Source organism: Scyliorhinus torazame, chromosome 2 (genome assembly GCF_047496885.1).
Source record: "Scyliorhinus torazame isolate Kashiwa2021f chromosome 2, sScyTor2.1, whole genome shotgun sequence".
Taxonomy (NCBI): domain Eukaryota; kingdom Metazoa; phylum Chordata; class Chondrichthyes; order Carcharhiniformes; family Scyliorhinidae; genus Scyliorhinus; species Scyliorhinus torazame.
Genome location: NC_092708.1, coordinates 203,913,502 through 203,934,809, shown reverse-complemented (window position 1 = coordinate 203,934,809; position 21,308 = coordinate 203,913,502). Strand labels below are relative to the sequence as shown.

Below are 21,308 nucleotides of genomic sequence, written 5' to 3'. Positions count from 1 at the left end.
GGAAAGAGTTGCATTTACATAGCATGTCTTTAGGTTGTGACAACACAAAGTAAAAGTGAATTGTTTCTTCCTTTACCTCTGCCTGGGAACTAGAGAGAACACGCATGCAGCTGCAGACTTTGCTGCTCACGACCATGGATGCTGCATCCCTAGAAACCCAACACATGTGTTTCCCTTGTTTTTAAACATTTAAAAAATCATGATTAAACCTGAAGGATTTTTTGGCGATTGAATATTAATATCTTTGATTCAGCCACCAACATCGAATTAAAGTGTATGTTTTTTTTAAAGATAAAAGTTTGTCTTTTGTCCTTAAAGTTCAGCCACAATTTCCTGAGATAAGCATTCCACGGTAACATAGCTTAATGTTATTTCTTGACAAATCCCCTAAACTCAGTATCCCCATGAAAAACAAGCATACTTCCTTCCCTGCTTAGAACCATCTGACTTTGTTTCTTAAGCCTACCCAGTTTTGAAACATCTGTTTTCAAGGGTTTGTAAGAGAGTTGTGCAATACATTAGAATTCACTGTGCTCAAGGTGAAACCTATATTACCTTCTCTGCAAGCTCCTCCCTGCCCCTCAATAACTGAGGGACACAGTACAGAGCTCCTTTAAAATGGGCATTGGAGGGTAGCCCTCGACAATGCTGGAAAAACACTTCCGGTTGCGGCTATGCGGAGCTAAGCCGCACGATTCGGCAGCTCCCGCTACCACGGACCTTCGGGCTCGTTAGAGGAGCCCCAACTGAACTTTTTTTTGACGCAACCCGTGGGGAAGGGAAGAGAGAGGTCCCCCTCCAACTTCTATGAAACGGACCAGAAGTGTAACGGCCAAAGGAACGGCACTGGAGCAACGGGAGAAGCGAGGGAAAGAAAACAAAATGGCGGCAGCCAGGGACAAAGGGGAGCTGCAGGAGTTCATCAAGCGCTGCTTCGAGGAGCAGCGCGAGGAGATGCGCAAGGAAATGCTGGCACCTATGCTTTCGGCAATTGAAGGACTTGGGATCACCCAGAAGGCCCACGAAGTTAAGATCCAGGAGGTACAGAAAAGAGTCAGTCAGAACGAGGACGAGCTCGTGGGCCTGGCGGTGAGAGTGGAGCAGAACGAGGCGCTACACAAGAGGTGGGCGGGAACACTCGAAGACCTGGAGAACAGGTCGAGGAGAAAGAATCTGCGAATCCTGGGCCTCCCTGAAGGAGTGGAGGGGGCCGATGCCGGGGCATATGCGAGCATGATGCTCGAGGCGATGATGGGCACGAAGGCCCCTTCGAGGCCGCTGGAGTTGGACAGGGCACATTGGGTGCTGGCGAAGAAGCCACAGGCAAATGAGCCGTCAAGGGCGATGGTGGTGAGGTTCCACCGGTTCACGGGCAGAGAGTGGGTCCTGAGATGGGCCAAGAAGGAGCGGAGCAGTAAGTGGGACAATGCAGAGATCCGAATATACCCGGACTGGAGCACGGAGGTTGCAAAGTGGAGAGCGGGTTTCAATCGGGCCAAAGCGGCGTTGTACCGGAAAGAAGTGAAATTCGGAATGCTGCAGCCAGCGCGACTGTGGGTCACATACAAGGGCCAACACTATTACTTTGAAACGCCTGAAGAGGCGTGGACCTTTGTACAAGCCGAAAAGTTAGACTCTAACTGAGGGTTTGTGAGGGTGGGGGAATGTTTGAGGTTTGATGTGTGATAGTTGTTGTATATAGGGGGTCAATCACGCGCAGGAAATGTTACATGGGCTGGCGGAGAGAGACAAGGCCGCGACAGGAGCTGCGCCAGAGGGGGGCGGAGCGGGCTTTGGAAAGCGCGGGTTTTTTTTCCCCGCGCGCGGGAAGAAAGACGGGAAGGGGAACGAAGGAATGCATATTGATTGGGAGACTCCCACACGGGGAGGTCAATGGGACGGCGGGGGAAGCCGGGGTCAGCAGGCGTCAGCTGACTTACGGGAGTGACATGAGGGGGAGCAAAAAAGCTAGACGGGGATCTAGCGGGGGCAGGGGAGGGGGGGGAAGAGGTGGGGGGGGGGGGGGAAAGGTTGCTGCTGCACTGGCTGAAAGGGAATGGGACACAGAAGAGGTGGTCAGGACGGGGGTCCCCCGTCTGGGGGACTGGAGGGTGAGGAGGGCGTGGACACGGGACTGGCCCAGAAAAGGAGATGGCTAGTCGGCAGGGGCGGGGGTGAGAGCCCCTCCAATCCGACTGATAACGTGGAATGTGAGGGGCCTGAATGGGCCGGTGAAGAGGGCTCGAGTGTTCGCGCACTTAAAGGGACTGAAGGCGGACGTGGTCATGCTCCAAGAGACGCACCTGAAGGTGGCGGACCAGGTCAGGTTAAGAAAGGGATGGGTAGGACAGGTATTCCCCTCGGGACTGGACGCGAAGAATAGAGGGGTGGCAATATTGGTGGGAAAGCGGGTGTCATTTGAGGCCAAGACTATTGTAGCGGACAATGGAGGGCGATATGTAATGGTGAGCGGTAGGTTGCAAGGGACGTGGGTGGTGTTGGTAAACATATACGCCCCGAACTGGGATGATGCAGGATTCATGAAGAATTGGGGCGCATTCTGGACCTGGAGATAGGAGGCCTGATAATGGGAGGGGACTTCAATACAGTGCTGGACCCAGCACTGGACCGCTCCAAATCAAGGACTGGAAAGAGGCCGGCGGTGGCCAAGGTACTTAGGGGGTTTATGGATCAGATGGGGGGAGTGGACCCATGGAGGTTTGCAAGACCGCAGGCCAGGGAATTTTCTTTCTTCTTCCATGTACACAAGGCCTACTCCCGGATAGATTTCTTTGTTCTGGGTAGGGCGCTCATCCCGAGGGTGGAGGGGACGGAGTATTCGGCCATAGCCGTTTCGGACCATGCCCCACACTGGGTGGAACTGGAGCTGGGAGAGGAGAGGGACCAACGCCCGTTGTGGCGGCTGGATGTGGGACTGCTGGCGGACGAGGTGGTGTGTGGGAAGGTGAGGGGGTGTCTCGAAAGGTACTTGGAGGCCAACGACAATGGGGAGGTGCAGCTGGGGGTGGTATGGGAGACGTTGAAGGTGGTGATCAGGGGAGAGCTAATCTCCATTAGGGCTCATAGGGAGAAGACAGAGGGTATGGAAAGGGAGAGGTTATGGGGGAGATTTTGAGAGTGGACAGGAGATACGCAGAGGCCCCGGAGGAAAGATTACTTGGAGAAAGACGACGGCTCCAGACGGAGTTTGACCTGTTGACCACAGGGAAGGCGGAGGCACAGTGGAGGAAAGCGCAGGGGGCGACCTACGAGTATGGGGAAAAGGCTAGTCGGATGCTGACACACCAGCTCCGTAAGAGGATGGCAGCGAGGGAAATAGGGGGAGTCAAAGATGGAATGGGAGCCACGGTTCAGAGTGCGACGAAAATAAACGAGGTATTTAAGGCCTTTTATGAAGAGCTGTACAGATCCCAGCCCCCAGCGGGGGAAGAGGGGATGAGACGATTCCTAGATCAACTGAGATTCCCGAGGGTGGAGGAGCAAGAGGTGGCTGGTTTGGGGGCACCAATTGGGTTGGAGGAGCTGAGCAAGGGTTTGGGGAGCATGCAGGCGGGGAAGGCCCCGGTACCAGACGGATTCCCGGTGGAGTTCTACAGGAAGTACGTAGACCTGCTGCTGGTGAGGACCTTTAATGAGGCAAGAGAGGAGGGGACCCTGCCCCCGACAATGTCGGAAGCGACAATTTCTTTGATCCTAAAGCGGGACAAGGACCCACTGCAATGTGGATCGTACAGGCCGATCTCGCTCCTCAATGTGGATGCAAAGTTGCTGGCAAAAGTGCTGGCCACGAGGATCGAGGACTGTGTCTCGGGGGTAATCCACGAGGACCAGACGGGATTTGTAAAGGGCAGGCAACTAAACACCAATGTGCGGCGGCTCTTAAACGTGATAATGATGCCATCGGAGGAGGGAGAGGCGGAGATAGTGGCAGCTATGGACGCGGAGAAGGCCTTTGACCGAGTAGAGTGGGAGTACCTCTGGGAGTGCTGCGTAGGTTTGGGTTCGGGGGAGGGTTTATCAGTTGGGTTAAGCTCCTTTACAGGGCCCGGATGGCGAGTGTAGTGACGAGCAGGCGGAGGTCGGAGTACTTTCGACTGTACCGAGGGACGAGGCAGGGGTGCCCCCTGTCCCCCCTGTTGTTCACATTGGCGATCGAACCGTTGGCCATGTCATTGAGGGAGTCTAACAAATGGAGGGGGGTGGTCCGAGGGGGAGAAGAGCATCGGGTGTCGCTATATGCTGATGACCTGTTGCTGTACGTGGCGGATCCAATGGAGGGGATGGTGGAGGTCATGCAGACTCTAAGGGAGTTTGGGTAGTTTTCGGGCTAAAAGCTCAATGTAGGGAAGAGTGAGCTCTTTGTATTACAGGTGGGGGACCAAGAAAGAGGGATAGGGGACCTACCGCTGAGGAGGGCGGAGGGGAGCTTTCGGTATCTGGGGATCCAGATAGCCAGGAGTTGGGGGACCCTACATAAACTGAATCTGACGAGGTTGGTGGAGCAAATGGAGGAGGATTTCAAAAGATGGGACATGCTACCGCTCTCGCTGGCGGGTAGAGTGCAGTCGGTCAAAATGGTGGTCCTTCCGAGGTTTCTGTTTGTGTTTCAGTGCCTTCCCATCGTGATCACTAAGGCCTTTTTTAAGAGAGTAGGCAGGAATATTATGGGGTTTGTGTGGGCGAATAAGACCCCCAGAGTATGGAGAGGGTTCCTGGAACGCAGTTGGGATCGAGGAGGGTTGGCGCTGCCAAACCTGGGGAGCTACTACTGGGCAGCAAATGTGGCGATGAACCGCAAGTGGGTTATGGACGGAGAGGGGGCGGCATGGAAGAGGCTGGAGATGGCGTCCTGTAAAGGAACGAGCCTGGGGGCGTTGGTGACGGCACCGCTGCCGCTCTCGCCGACAAAGTATACCACGAGCCCGGTGGTGGCGGCAACGCTCAGGATCTGGGGCCAGTGGAGACGGCACCGGGGTGCAATGGGAGCATCGGTGTGGTCCCCGATCAGGGGTAACCACCGGTTTGTCCCGGGGAAGATGGACGGGGTTGTTCCAGAGCTGGCATCGGGCGGGGATTGGAAGAATGGGGGACCTGTTCATCGACGGGACGTTTGCGAGCCTAGGGGCATTGGAGGAGAAGTTCGAGTTACCCCCGGGAAATGCCTTTAGATATATGCAGGTGGGGGCTTTTGTGAGGCGACAGGTGAGGGAATTCCCGTTGCTCCCAGCACAAGAAGTTCAACATAGGGTGATCTTGGGGGTATGGGTCGGGGAGGGCAAGGTGTCGGAAATACACCAGGAGTTGAAAGAAGAGGGGGAAGCGCTGGTAGAAGAGTTGAAGGGTAAATGGGAGGAGGAGCTGGGGGAGGAGATCGAGGAAGGTCTGTGGGCTGATGCCCTAGGTAGGGTTAATTCCTCCTCCTCGTGTGCCAGGCTCAGCCTGATACAATTTAAGATGGTCCACAGAGCGCACCTGACGGGGGCGAGGCTGAGTAGGTTCTTTGGGGTGGAGGACAGATGTGGAAGGTGCTCAGGGAGCCCGGCGAACCTTGTTCACATGTTTTGGTCATGCCCGGCACTGGAGGGGTTCTGGAGAGGAGTGGCGAGAGCAATATCTCAGGTGGTGAAAGTCCGGGTCAAGCCAAGCTGTGGGCTATCAATATTTGGAGTAGTGGACGAGCCGGGAGTGCAGGAGGCGAAAGAGGCCGGCATTCTGGCCTTTGCGTCCCTAGTAGCCCGGCGAAGGATCTTGCTAATGTGGAAGGAGGCGAAGCCCCCCCAACCTGGAGGCCTGGATAAATGATATGGCTGGGTTCATAAAGTTGGAGAGGATTAAGTTTGCCTTGAGAGGGTCTGCGTTGGGGTTCTACAGGCGGTGGCAACCGTTCCTAGACTATCTCGCGGAGCGTTAGAGGAAGGTCGGTCAGCAGCAACCCTGGGGGGGGGGGGGGTTGGTGGAAAGGGGGGACTGCCTGGGAGGGTGGGGGAAACTGGCACGTACGGGAGAGGGTCAGTGTACAAAGCTGTGTAAATATATCATTTTGCCATGTATATATCTTGCTCTGCGCGGTTTCTCGTTTCTTTTTGTTACGAGGGGGGGGGGGTTATTGTTTGTAAGGGAGAAAAATTGTGTTAAAAAACTTTAATAAATATATTTTTAAAAAATAAGACAAGCTGGAAAAACAGAGAACTAGTTTTGTTGGCTAGCAGACTTGAGAAGGACAATAACAGGAATCCACTCTAGGCATCGTCAGTACATGAAGATACACCATCCTCAACTCATGCAGCACTCACGTCACGCTATCTTTCAGTCAGGGTCCAAGGAGGCATTGAATGCTGCAAAGGCTATGGGCACTGACAACAGTCTGGCATAGTACTCAAGGCTTGTGCTCCAGATCTTGCTGTGTGCCGAGCCAAGCTCTTCTAGTACAGCTACAATGGTGACATCTACCAGGCAATGTGGAAAATTGCCCAGGTATGTTCCATCCACAAAAAGCAGGAAGAATCTAACTTGGCCAATTACCGTCCCATCAGTCTATTCTTGATCATTAGTAAAGTGATGAAAGAGTCATCAACAGTGCTATCAAGCGGCACTTACTCAGCAATAACCTGCTCACTGACACTCAGTTTGGGTTCCACCAGGGTCACTCAGCTCCTGGCATCATTACAGCCTTGGGTCAAAAATGGACAAAGAGCTGACCTCCACAGCAGAGGTGAGACTACTACAAGGCAGCATTTGACTGAGTATGACATCAAGGAGCCCTAACAGAGCTAACAGGTCAGTTACCTTAGTCCCAGCACATTGCTGTAGGAATTCCTCAGGATTGTAGCCTAGACTCAACCATTTCAACTACTTCATCAATGACTTTCCGTCCATCATAAGGTCAGAAGTGGGGGATGTTCTCTGACAATGCTCAGCACCATTCATCACTCCTCAGATACTGAAGCAGTCTGTGTCCAATGCTTGGGCTGGTAAATGGCAAGTAACATTTGCACCAAAGGCAATGGCCATCTCCAACATGAGAGCATCTAACCATGACCTTAAATTGCATTATCATTGCTGAATCCCCACTATTAACATCCTCAGGGTTATCACTGACCATAAACTGGACTGGACCAGCCATGTAAATACTGTGGCTACAAGAGCAGGTCAGAGACTAGGAATCCTGTGGTGAGTAACTCACTTGCTGATTCTCCAAAGGTTGTCGACCATCTACAAGGCGCAAGCCAAGAGTGGAATGGAATATTCTCCAATTGTCTGGATGAGCACAATGCCAACAACACTCGAGAAGTTTGACCCAATCCAGTCCAAACCAGCCCATTTGATTGCACCCCATCCATCACCTTGAACATTCATCCCTCCACCACAATCACACCTGTGTGTATCATCTACAAGATACACTGCAGTAACTCACTCAGGCTCCTTCAACACCATCTTCCAAACTCACAACCTCTACCACAAGGACAGCAGATACACCACTTGCAAGATCCCTTCCAAACAACATCGTCACCTGGAATTATATCACCGTTTCACTGTTGCTGGACCAAAATCTGAAACTCTTTTCCTAACAGCACCGAGGGTGTACCTACACTACATGGCCTGCAGCAGTTGAAGTTGGCAGCTCACCAGCACCTTCTCAAGGGCAATTAAGAATGGGCAACAGATGTTAGCCTGGCCAGAAACCCCACATGCCATGAACAAATAAATAATGGGGCACAAACCTCAAAATGGCCACTGTTGAGCACTCCAACATGGCCCAGAAGTTGCTGCACCACTGGTGCATAAAAAGCAATGCTAACAACAAGCTAAGCTCTGGGAATTTTTCCTACATTATAAGACCATAAGACCATCTTCCAAATCAGACGATTGTGGGTTCCAGTCCTACTCCAGACCACTGGAATTTGGCTGGCACTCGCAGTGCAGTACTGTGGAAGTGCTGCACTGTTGAAGGTGCCCCCTTTCAAGTGGGGCATTAAACCAAGCCCCATATACCCTCTCTGGTGGACATAAAAGATCCCATGGAATTGTTTCAAAGGAGAGCAGGATAGTTCTCTCCTATGTCCTGAATCAATATTTATCCCTCAACCAACATTAAAAACAGATTATCTGGTCAGCAATATATTGCTGTTTGTGGGAATTTGCTCTGTGTAAATCGGCTGCTTTGTTCCATAAATGACAACAGTGACTACACTTCAAAAAGTACTTCATTGGCTGTAAAGTGCTTTGTGATACCTTGAGATCATGAAAGATACTATATAAATACATGCCTCTCTTAATTTGTACCTAATGTTACAATTTACAAAGAACAAAGAAAAGTACAGCACAGGAACAGGCCCTTCGGCCCTCCAAGCATGCAGCGACCATGCTGCCCAGCTAAACTAAAATCTTCAACACTTCCTGGGTCCGTATCCCTCTATTCCCATCCTATTCATGTATTTGTCAAGATGCCCTTAAACGTCACTATCGTCAAAAGAACAAAAACTTGTTGCAATTAGAAAGGTACACTGTTGGATTTGTAATAAGTGGTAGCACGGTAGCATAGTGGTTAGCACAATTGCTTCACAGCTCCAGGGTCCCAGGTTCGATTCCCAGCTTGGGTCTGTGCGGAGTCTGCACGTTCTCTCGGTGTGTGTGTGAGTTTCCTCTGGGTGCCTCCCACAGTCCAAAGATGTGCAGGTTAGGTGGATTGGCCATGCTAAATTGCCCTTAGTGTTGGGTGGGGTTACTGGGTTATGGGGATAGGATTGAGGTGTGGGCTTGGGTAGGGTGCTCTTTCCAAGAGCCGGTGCAGACTTGATGGGTCGAATGGCCTCCTTCTGCACTGTAAATTCTATGATTCTATGGTGCGGTACCATGTCCTGCAGTTCAGGAAAGATTCCAGATGTCCTCAGTTTACCTGTATGGAGAAAAAGCCCTGACCTCAGTCCAGGTGAACCCTTCTAGAGAGTGGGTGGGGGTTGGTGGCACAGGCAGTCACAATCAGTTTTGGTCAAGATGTTACCTCTCCCCAATACTCCAGTTGAAAAGGTTTAGTGACATGCCGTCTTTGGCAAGCTCTCTGGTTGATAGAGAGAAATTACCTCCCCTGGTGCGTGAATCCAGAACACTATAACCTTATAATCAGAGCGTGGTTGCTTAGGGATAATGCCAGGAAACACTCCTTCACATAACGGGCATTGGATATATGGAAATCTCTCCATCAAAGATCAATTGAAGCCGGGATTGATGAGGGGGTGGTGATGGGGAGGTGTGGTGGTCAACCAAAAAATTAAAAACTCAGACTGATGGAGTTTTTTTAGTAAGAGTAACAAGGGTTACAGAACCAAGGCAGGTAGATGGAGTTAAAATGCAGATCAGCCATGATTTAATTGAATGTTGGCTCAAGATGCTGAATGGCCTCATCCTGTTTCTATGCTCCAAGCACAACCAACACTTAGGCGAGTGACCGAAAAGGCCAGCAGAATCCTCAAGCATGTACATTAGTTCACACTTAGCTTGTTTTGGCAGAGGTTGGAAGGAGGTCAACAAGATGGTGAAAAGAAAGGATTGTGAGGAAAAATCACATTGGGTGAGGAGAGTAGAATATTGACATGTCAGATGAGGCTGAAGGGGGATTAGTATCACTGCTAACGAAAATAGAATATACTGGACAATCTCAGCTGGTCTGACAGCATCTATGGAGAGAAGGGAGCTAACATTTCGAGTCTGGATGGCTCTTTGTCAAAGTATCTCTATTAAGTCTGATTAACGTTTTATCTGACATCTATACTGTGATAGCGTGGCCTCTTTAAGGGGTGGGCTTTGCGGTCCATGTGACCTGCACGGGACCAATTGCACGGAACCACGTGAATCCCAGCAATAGAGAGAAAGCGTGGGGCCCTGAGAGCAGGGGACCGGGCAGTGTGGACCCCAGAGCTGGAGAGTCAAGCTAATTTCAGCATTACTCGATGTCTGCATATAGTTGCCCTTGCCAACAGTTAATAAACCCCCTTTGTTGTTACTGGGAGCCTCCAGTGTATTGCTGTGGTAGTCATCACTGATGTATATATTGTATATATAGGATATATATAGGCGTCACCATTAGGGAGATGGACTGAATGATTGACCACTAGGGGCTGCGGGCCACTTTCCCGTACCTGGATAACGTCAACATCAGCGGCCACGACCAGCAGGACCATGACGCCAACCTTGCCAAATTTCTCCACACCGCCACTCCCCTCAATCTCACGTATAACAAGAAGTGCGTGTTCAGCACGAACCGCTTAGCTATCCTTGGCTATGTGGTCCAGAACGGAGTTCTGGGGCCCGACCCCGATCGCATGCGCCCCCTCATAGAATTCCCCCTCTCCCACTGCCCCAAGGCCCTCAAACGTTGCATGGGGTTCTTTTCGTATTACGCCCAGTGGGTCCCAAACTATGTGGACAAGGCCCGCCCACTCATTCAATCCACTGTTTTTCCTCTGACGGCCGAGGCTCACTAGGCCTTTAACCGTATCAAGGCCGCGATGCACGCGGTTCACGAGACGCTCCCCTTCCAAGTCGAGAGCGATGCATCAGACGTCGCTCTGGCCGCCACCCTCAACCAGGCAGGCAGGCCCGTGGCATTCTTTTCCCCCATCCTCCATGCCTCCAAAATTCGTCACTCCTCCGTCAAAAAAGAGGCCCAAGCCATCGTTCAAGCTGTGCGGCATTGAAGGCACTACCTGGCCGGCAGGAGATGCACTCTCCTCACTGACCAACGGTCGGTTGCCTTCATGTTTAATAACACACAGCGGGGCAAGATCAAAAACGATAAAATCTTGAGGTGGAGGATCGAGCTCGCCACCTACAATTACGAGATTTTGTATCGCCCCGGTAAGCTCGTCGAGCCCCCCCGATGCCCTATCCCGAGGTATATGTGCCAGCGCACAAGTGGACCGACTCCGGACCCTGCGCGACAACCTCTGTCACCCAGGGGTCACACGTCTTTACCATTTCATCAAGGCCCGCAATCTGCCCTACTCCATCGAGGAAGTCAGGACTATCACCAGAGACTGCCAGGTCTGCGCGGAGTGTAAATCGCACTTTTACCGGCCAGACCGTGCGCGCCTGGTGAAGGCCTCCCGCCCCTTTGAACGCCTCAGCGTGGACTTCAAAGGGCCCCTCCCCTCCACCGACTGCAACACGTACTTTCTCAGTGTGGTCGATGAATATTCCCGATTCCCCTTTGCCGTCCCATGCCCCGACATGACGCTGCCACCATCATCAAAGCCCTCAACACCATCTTCATTCTGTTCTGCTTCCCCGCCTACGTCCACAGCGACCGGGAATCCTCATTCATGAGCGACGAGCTGCGCCAGTACCTGCTCAACAGGGGCATTGCCTCGAGCAGGACGACCAGCTACAACCCCAGGGGAAACGGGCAGGTGGAAAGGTAGAATGGGACGGTCTGGAGGGCCTTCCAGCTGGCCCTACGGTCCAGAAATCTCCCGGCCTACCGCTGGCAGGAGGTCCTCCCCGACACACTTCACTCCATTCGGTCGCTCCTGTGCACCGCGACTAATGAAACCCCTCATGAACGTCTCTTTGCCTTCCCTAGGAAGTCCACCTCCGGGGTTTCGCTCCCGACATGGCTGGCAGCCCCAGGACCCATTCTCCTCCATAAGACAGACCCGTAGGTTGAAAGGTACTTCACGCCAACCCGCAGTACGCCTACGTAGCGTACCCCGACGGCCGCCAAGACACATTCTCCCTCAGGGACCTGGCACCAGCTGGTTCCACACACACTCCCCCCCCCCCCCCCTGCCCCGGCGCCACCCTCCCCTCCCCCGGCGCACCCCACCGCAGCCCCGGCTCCGGGACAATCCGTCCTCCCCTTGCTCACACCCGCGGATGAAGAGGATTTTGCACGCTCCCGGAGTCACCGAAGACCAAGCCGTCGCCGGAAGTCGCCACCAGCACTGCGGCGCTCTCAACGACAGATCAAGGCACCGGACCGCCTGAATTTGTAATATTATCTGTACTATTAAAACACAACTTTCTGTATGTAGTTCTCCACCACCCCCGCCGGACTCATTTTTAAAAAGGGGGTGAATGTGGTAGTCACCACTGATGTATATATTGTATATATAGGATGTTGATATAGGTGCTTTACGGTAAGGCCCCTGTACTACAGGTACGGGGGTAGATCCCTGTCTGCTGTTTCCGCCCAGTAGGCGGAGTATAAATATGTGTGCTCCCAGTACAGCAGCCATTTCGGCAGCTGCTGTAGGAGGCCACGCATCTCAGTGTAATAAAGCCTCGTTTACATCCTACTCTCGTCGTTGTGTAATTGATCGTGCATCAATTGTCTTACAGACACTTACACCAGAAACTATGGGATAACACTCAGAACCTAGGGATCTTGTTTGATTTCCCCACCAACCTCGCTGCATAGCCCTGTGATAGTGTGGCAAGTATAATAACCACCTAGGGACCTTGGCTTAACTCAGCACACCCTGCCTGCTCCTTAGGCCCATCTGGTCTGATGCATTTACCCTCACAAGGAAGGCGATAGGGCATATTTCATGTTGACACTTATAGTCCTAGGTCCAACATACAATCGTGTACAATAACCCAGTAATATGAAAAGTGTTAGAAAGTACTTCTGTGTTTTGAGATTTGCTCAAGGTAACAAAGCCATACAGTGAAACCTGGATTAAGGAGCTCAACTCTTAAACCTGGATGCTTAACACATCGAACACAGAATATCCTTTGCAAGCTGTTAAATAACCACACACTTCCTGTTGTATACGATTGCTGTGACAGGTTTGTGTGTACCTTGTGTGTGTGTTTAGACTAATCACGGCAAAGGACTGTCAGGCGGGGTACTGGAACACATTCTTCTTGTAGTCTGTGACAACATCGAGCGATTCATGGGCAGATATATACCGGTCATGCAAAATGCTTAATTCTTTCTACACTATCCCTACATTATACCTTTGCTCCAACTCCAAGGATCACATTCTATATTGTGTCACTTTGATATTCTCGTGTCAGGTAATTCTCTAAAGGAAGCTGCCTAATTAGTGCCAAATTAAGGGCTGTTTGAGGCCATGCATTGAGAGTCATAAAGGATTTGAAGGTAATGCTGCCTAACCCCTCGAGAGGCTAAAGAGCTGTCAAGGAGAAATGACTTGCTGACTATTCAGTTTGGAACAGGATTCAAGCTAACTTCCAAGAGCAGGAAGAACAAGATTCTAAAGTGTTGCACCATTCAGAAGTCCATTTCCTTGGAATGTTATGAAGTAGAAATAAACTAAAGGATTTGATTAATTGTAAGATCATTGCCTGGACTGATTTGCTGTTGGAGACCTCAAAAAGCCATTAAATTTCCCTGCCCTGCTACTGGAAATGTTTTATCGGTGTTGGCTTTATATGGTGTAGCATTGCCTTGTTTACAGCTTCAGCTGCTCAGAATTACACACATGTGGGGGGAAAGGAAGAATAGAGCGATGGAAGGAAAGAAAAAATAATTGTATTTATATAGCTACATTCACAAATGTTTTGCAGACAATGAGGCACTATTGAAATGTAAGTAAAATCGCCTCATCCTAGATGACCATAAGCGGCTTTCCCTTTTGAGGCCATAATGTGGAGAGGCAGGTGTTGGACTGGGGTGGGTGCAGTAAGAAGTCTTACAACACCAGGTTAAAGTCCAACAGGTTTGTTTCGATGTCACTAGCTTTCGGAGCACTGCTCCTTCCTCAGGTGAGCAAAGAGGTGGGTTCCACAACCACATATATAGACAAAGGCAATGATGCAAGATGATACTTTGAATATGAGTATTTGCAGGTAATTAAGTCTTTACAGGTCCAGATGGAGCAACTGAAGAGAGGGATAATCACAGGTTAAAGAGGTGTGAATTGTCTCAAGCCAGGACAGTTGGCAGGATTTCGCAGGCCAGATGGTGGGGGGTGAATGTAATGAGACATGAATCCAAGGTCCCGGTTGAGGCCGCGCTCATGTGTGCGGAACTTGGCTATCAGTTTCTGCTCGGCGATTCTGCATTGTCGCGCATCCTGAAGGCTGGCTTGGACAACGCTTACCCGGAGATCAGAGGCTGAATGCCCTTGACTGCTGTCGTGTTCCTCGACTGGAAGGGAACATTCTTGCCTGGCGATTGTCGCCCGATGTCCGTTCAGCCGTTGGCGCAGCGTCTGCATGGTCTTGCCAATGTACCTCGCCTCGGGACATCCAGTACTGCAGTGTAGAAGGTAGACAACGTTGGCCGAGTCGAATGAGTATATACCACGTACCTGGTGGGTGGTGTTCTCACGTATAATGGTGGTACCCATGTCGATGATCTGGCATGTCTTTCAGAGGTTGCCATGGCAGGGTTTTCTGGTGTCGTGGTCACTGATCTCCTGAAGGCTGGGTAGTTTGCTGCAAACAATGGTCTGTTTGAGGTTGCGTGGCTGTTTGATGTCAAGTAGTGGGGGTGTGGGGATGACCTTGGCAAGATCTTCGTCTTCATCGATGACGTGTTGAAGGCTGCAAAGATGATGTTGTAGTTTCTCCACTCCGGGGAAGTACTGGACGACGAAGGGTACTCTGTCGGTTGTGTCCTGTGTTTGTCTTCTGAGGAGGTTGGTGCGGTTTTTTGCTGTGGCGTGTTGGAACTTCCATCGATGAGTCGAGCACCATTTCCTGTTCTTCCAAGGGCGTCTTTCAGCATCTGTAGATGTCTGTTATGTTCCTCCTTGTCTGAGCAGACCCTGTGTATACGGAAGGCTTGTCCTTCGGAGATGGCTTCTTTAATGTGTTTAGGGTGGAAGCTGGAGAAGGAGATAACGGTGTCCAAGAATGCAACTGATTCTGGAGAGTAGTCCATGGTGAGTCTGATGGTGGGATGGAACTTATTGATGTCATTGTGCAGTCGTTTCACTGATCTTCGCCATGGGTTCAAAGGAAGAAAATGTCATTGATGTATCTGGTGTATAGCATTGGTTGAATGTCCTGTGCGATGAGGAGGTCTTGTTCGCACTTGTGCATGAAGATGTTGGCATATTGATGTGCAAATTTGGTCCCCAAGGTTGTTCCATGTGTTTGGATGAAGAACTTGTTGTTGAAGGAGAAAACGTTGTGATCCAGGATGAAGCGGATGAGTTGCAGAATTGCGTCTGGAGATTGGCAGTTGTCGGTGTTGAGTACTGACGCTGTTGCAGCAATGCAGTCGTCATGGGGGATGCTGGTGTAGAGTGCCGAGATGTCCATTGTGACGATGAATGCTCCTAGTTCAACTGCTCCATGGGTGCTGAGTTCCTGTAAGAAGTCCGTCGTGTCGCGACAGAAGCTGGGGGTTCCTTGTACGATGGGTTTCAAGATGCCCTCAATATAGCCAGAGAGGTTATCACACAGGGTTCCATTGCCTGATATGGTAGGACGGCCTGGTGTGTTTGCCTTGTGTATTTTCGGGAGGCAGTAGAGATCTCCAACGCGGGGAGTACGTGGGATGAGAGCACGTAGGGTGCTCGGAAGGTCTGGATCCAAGGGCTTGATCAGTCTGTTGAGTTGGCGGGTGTGTTCCTTGGTCGGATCTGCGGGTAACTGTCTGTAGTGTTCCTGGTTGTTGAGTTGTCAGTACACTTCTTTGCAGTAGTCTGTTCTGTTCAGTATGACGGTGACCCCTCCTTTGTCTGCTGGCTTGATGACAATGTTGCTGTTGGTCTTGAGAGAGCGGATGGCATTGTGTTGTGTTTGGGTGACGCTCGGGGCAGTCTTGTGAATGCGACTGTCCTGGCTTGAGACAATTCACACCTCTTTAACCTGTGATTATCCCTCTCTCCAGTCCTCTGTCTGGACCTGTAACAACTTAATTATCTGAAAATACTCACATTCAAAGTATCGTCTTGCATCATTGACTTTGTCTACATATGTGGTTGTGGAACCCACCTCTTCATTCACCTGATGAAGGAGCTGCGCTCCGAAAGCTTGTGATTCGAAACAAACCTGTTGGACTTTAACCTTGTGTTGTAAGACTTCTTAACCTGGTGTTGTAACACTTCTTATTGTTATCTTTGAGGATGAGAGTTGATTGGTGGTGATTTAACCTGAGGGTCACCACACCTCAGACGAGGGGCAAAGTTGAGAATGCTGGGTCTTCATAAATAACCTCAGCCGGTATGGGAATTGAACCCGCACTGTTGGCCTCGCTCCACATCACAAACCAGCTGTCCAGTCAACTGAGCTAAACATTACAAGACGGCATCTCCAACTGTGCAACACTCAGTTCTGCACTGGCCATGTCAGCCTACTTTCTGTGCTCAAGTCTCTGGAGTAGGACTTGAGCCTACAGCCTTTGGGCTCAGAGACAATAGTGCCGTCAACTTAGCCATATCCAATATCTGATAACGGGGGGAAAGAACTCAAAACTTTCTCTCCAACCCTTTTAGGTGATCTAAAGCAGCCCAGGTGGCTACACAAACCAACATAATTATAGTTAAGGAAATAATATGGGGCTGCTGGGAAATAGCCTCCAACGTGGGGTGGGAGGGTGTGGAGGGTGGCGGGGTGTGGGGGAGGAGCAGGTAGTGTGGAGGGGCATGGGGGACTGTGGAGGGAGTAGGGGGGGGGCTTTGGAAGAGGGTGGGGGCATGTGGAGGGTGTTGGCGGGGTGTGGAAGGGGTCTGGAGGTGGAACGAGATCCTGAAAGGCATGGAACATTTGTGCTGCCAGGTTGTATGTCAGTTCCCTGGCATCATCTTGGCTCTAAGCCATTTCCCCAAGGATAGTGCGGAGTGGGGGGGGGGGGGGGGGGGCAGCAGGGGCACCTGCCCTGAAGCAGTGGGTAGCTAGTTAATCCAAATAAAGGTCGGTTAATGGAGGCTAACTGGGATTTTACAGGATTCCTTCTGGAGGCAACATGGGAGACAGCTTAGCTGTCTGCAGGTTGCTGCTTAGCAGCAGACCAGGCGGCGGGTGCTCCTGGCAGGCCGAGAAGCCATCCTCTCCTTGCTTGGGTGTTGCAGCAGCCATAGGACACCCACCCACTGTGATGAAGGGGTTAAAATTTGAAAAGATGTTGGAGAGTGCCCCCTCTCTCACTTACCCATGGCTTCTTGCTGCTGCTTTTAAGCTGATTGGCCATCCAAGCTTTGAGAGGCAGCCCTCAAAGCTACCCTTAACTGGACAGCAAGCTTGAAATCTGGCTCTTAAATGGTCGCTTTGGGGTAAATTACAGGGTAACGATTTCCCAAACAATGAGAGCTTCTGAATGCAGTTTGACCATGGCAATGGGGTTCAGAAGTCCACAGGGAAAATCCTACTCCTGGTGTCTGTTTGCAATTGAAAATAAAATTTGTTGACTTCCGGTGGCGGCTATGAAGGAGTAAGTCACACATTTGGTGGCTCCCCCTCGGGTCGGACTTTTGGACCTTTTCCCCTGATTTTTTACCGGACTTGAATTGAAAACTTGATGACAGAGGCAATTGTGCACTGGATTCTCACATCGGTGCATGGAGAGGACTAGAAGTGCTCGTAAAGGCAGAAACAGAAAGACAAAGAAGGCTTGGGCTGAAGCTGCAGCAGGAGACAGCATGGCGGAGGACCGGACCTCTGGTTTGTCGACCCAGCGGTCAACGGAGCAGCTGATGCAAGTTATCCAGGAGGGCTTCGCCAAGCAGAAGCGGGACTGCTTGGACCTGATTAAAGAGTCAATTGAGGGGCTGGAGCTTAGATTAGATGCCCAAGATCGGCCAATCCAGAAAGTAGAGAAGGCGCTGGCTGACCAGGAGGATCATCAAACTGCGGTGGAGTTGGAGGTGGGGATGCTGAGAGACCAGCAGAAAAGGCTCCTGGAGAAGGTGGAGGACCTAGAGAATAGGTCCCGCCGGCAGAACTTGAGAATCGTTGGGCTCCCAGAGGGGTCCGAAGGAGCGGACGCTGGGGCATACATAGCGGACATGTTCGCGAAGTTGCTGGGGGATGGGGCATTCTCCCGACCCTTGGAGGTGGACAAAGCTCACAGAGTGTTCGCGAGGAAGCCGCAAATGCGAGACCCTGAGGGCAATGATAGTGAGATTCCACAGGTATTTGGATAAGGAGTGTATTTTACAGTGGGCCAAGCAGACACGGAGCTGTACATGGGAGAACAGTATCCTGCGGCTCTATCAGAACCCGAGTGCGGAGGTGGCCAGGAGAAATGCGGGCTTAAACCAGATCAGGTCGATTCTTTGTAAGTAAAAGGTGAAGTTCGGACTGCTGTATCCAGCCGTCTCTGGGTCACGTACGAGGAGCAACATTTTTATTTCGAGTCGCCTGAGGAAGCGCTGGACTTCACGAAAAGGAAAGGACTGATGGCGGACTGAGAACTTTTGAACTTTGCTGCAACGTTCATGTTTAAAAAAGTTTCTCGTTTTTCGTTTTATGGACGCTATTTGTAATACCTTCTGTATTGATTTGGGGCCAGTTGCAGAGCTGAGTGAGTTAAAGTTTACATTTGCACTGTTGGGGGATGGAGGTCTAGATGCTGGATCTCTTGCTTGATCTTTTCTTTGTTCAGCAGGTTTTTTTTCCTGTCGGGCATTTGTGTTGGGATTGTTTGTCATTTGAATGTGTGTGTATGAGCGGGGAGGGGGGGGGAAACAATAGGTGGGAGACTGTCAGGCGCCAGGGGTGGGGGCCACCAAGCTAGCTGGGCGGGCTAGCTCACAGAAGCGTAGTGGGGGGTGAGCAGATGATAGGCTTATCAAAGGGGTCGATTTACATTCTGTTGTTACTAGGGGGAGAGGGGGGAAAATGTTCTGCTGACGAGGGAGGGACTGTGGCTGAGGGACAGAGAGGTGGTCCGGGGTGGAGGCTGCCTGGGGGCAGGCCGGTGGAGGCGCGGGGCGCGGACTGGAGACTGGCCCAAGAAAGGTGATGGCTGATCGGTGAAGGGGGGGGGGCAATGAGCCCCCCAACTAGGTTGATCACCTGGAATGTACGAGGGTTCAACGAGGGCACGTGTGTTCGCGCATTTGAGAGGATGGAAGGCGGACCTGGTAATGCTGCAGGATACGCACCTTAGAGTAACTGACCAGATTAATTGAGGAAAGGTTGGGTCGGTCAGGTTTTCACTAGGTACTAGACTCGAAGACTAGAGGGATCGCGATCCTGATCAGCAGGTGGGTGGCGTTTGAAGGAAGAATAGTTTCGCATGTGGGAGGCCGGTACATTACGGTCAGTGGGAAATTGGAGGGGGTGCAGGTGGTATTAGTAAATGTGTATGCGCCAAATTGGAATGATGTGGAGTTTATAAAGAGGATGCTGGGGAAGATACCGGACCTGGACTCGCACAGGTTGGTTATGGGAGGGGACTTCAACACAGTTATTGACCCTGGTTTAGCCCGGTCAAGCTCAAAAACGGTCAGGGTGCCAGCAATGGCAAAGGAACTAAAAGGGTTCATGGAGCAGATAGGGGGGGGGGGTGGATCCTTGGAGATTGGCCGAGGGTGAAGGAGTTCTCCTTCTACTCACACATGCATAAAGTGTACTTCCAGATTGATTTCTTTATTCTAAGCAGGGCATTACTGACGGGGGTAGTGGACACGGGGTACTCGGCGATCACAATCTCAGACCATGCCCCGCACTGGGTTGGCTTGCAGGTTAGTAAAGACAGTAACCAGCGCCCGCACTGGAGGTTAGACGTGGGTCTTTTAGCTGACGAAGAGGTGTGCGGGCTGCTGAGGAAATGTATTCAGAACTACCTGGAAGTCAACGACATGGGGGAAATTTCAGCAGCGATGGTCTGGGAGACATTGAAGGCGGTGGTTAGAGGAGAGGTGATCTCGATATGGGCCCATAGGGAGAAGGTAGACAGGGCAGAGACGGATCGACTGGTAAAGGAGATTCTACAGGTTGATAGGAGGTATGCGGAGACCCCAGAGGCAGGGCTTTTAAGGGAATGGCAGAGGCTACAGGCGGAGTTCGGCTTGTTAACCACAGGGAAGGTGGTAGAGCAGCTGAGAAAGGCGAGGGGGGCGGTCTATGAGCATGGAGAGAAGACCGGCAGAATGCTTGCACCGCAGCTTAGAAAGAGGGAGGCAGCCAGGGAGATAGGGAAAGTAAAGTTTGGAGACGGGAACCTGGTGGGAGACTCAGCAGGGGTGAATAAGGCATTTAAGAAGTTTTATAGTAGGCAGTACAGGTCGGAACCCACAACGGGGCCAGAGGGGATGAGGCACTTCCTAGGGGGGCTGCATTTCCCGAAGGTGGACGGGAAGCTGGTAGAAGGGCTGGGGGCCCCAATCGGGTTGGAAGAGTTGGCGGAGGGTCTGAAGGCCATGCAATCGGGAAAAGCCCCGGGGGCGGACGGGTACCCAGTGTAGTTCTATAAAAGGTTCTCTGGGATATTGGGGCCGTTGTTGAAAAGGACATTCAATGAGGCAAGGGAGAGGGGCGTGCTTCCCCCAACTATGTCACAGGCCACGATTTCGCTGATCCTGAATCGGGACAAGAACCCGGAGCTGTGTGGGTCCTACAGGCCGATATCCCGATTAAATGTGGACGCCAAACTGCTGGCCAAAGTTTTGTCCTCCAGGATTGAGGATTGTGTTCCGGACGTTATTGGGGAGGATCAGACGGGTTTGTTAAGGGAAGGCAGTTGGTGGCCAATGTAAGAAGGCTATTAAACGTGATTGTGATGCCCCGGAATGTAGGGAGGTGGAGGTAGTGATCGCAATGGACGCAGAGAACGCTTTTGATCGAGTAGAATGGGAATATCTGTGGGAGGTGCTGGGACAGTTTGGATTTGGGCGGGGCTTTATTGACTGAGTCAGGTTGCTGTATCAGGCTCCTGTAGCGAATGTACGGACGAATAGGACAACATCAGACTATTTTAGGCTGCATCGGGGGGCGAGACAGGGATGCCCCCTCTCCCCACTGTTGTTCGCGTTAGCCATAGAGCCGCTGGCAATTGCACTAAGAGCCTCAAGGGGCTGGAAGGGGCTGGTCCGGGGGGTGGGGGGGTCTCGCTTTACGCAGACGACCTGCTCCTATATGTATCGGACCCAATAGAGGGGATGGAAGAAATCATGAGGATTCTGGGAGAATATGGCCGGTTTTCGGGGTATAAACTAAATATGGGGAAAAGTGAGATGTTTGCAGTCCAGGCGAGGAGACAGGAGAGGCGACTGGGGGAGCTGCCGTTTAGAGTGGTGGGGGGAGCTTCAGGTACCTAGGCATTCAGGTGGTGCAGGAATGAGACCTGCTGCATAAACTAAATCTGGCCCGGCTAGTAGACCGAATGAAGGACGATGTTCGGAGGTGGGACGCGCTCCCGTTGTCAC

At 51.5% G+C, this 21,308-nt stretch overlaps 1 protein-coding gene across 4 annotated transcripts in view; it reads right to left on the bottom strand.

The window, feature by feature from the left end:
* The window catches only part of pard3bb (par-3 family cell polarity regulator beta b), a 1,556,033-nt gene that overhangs the window by 44,634 nt on the left and 1,490,091 nt on the right, over nucleotides 1-21,308 (bottom strand). The window lies entirely within an intron of this gene.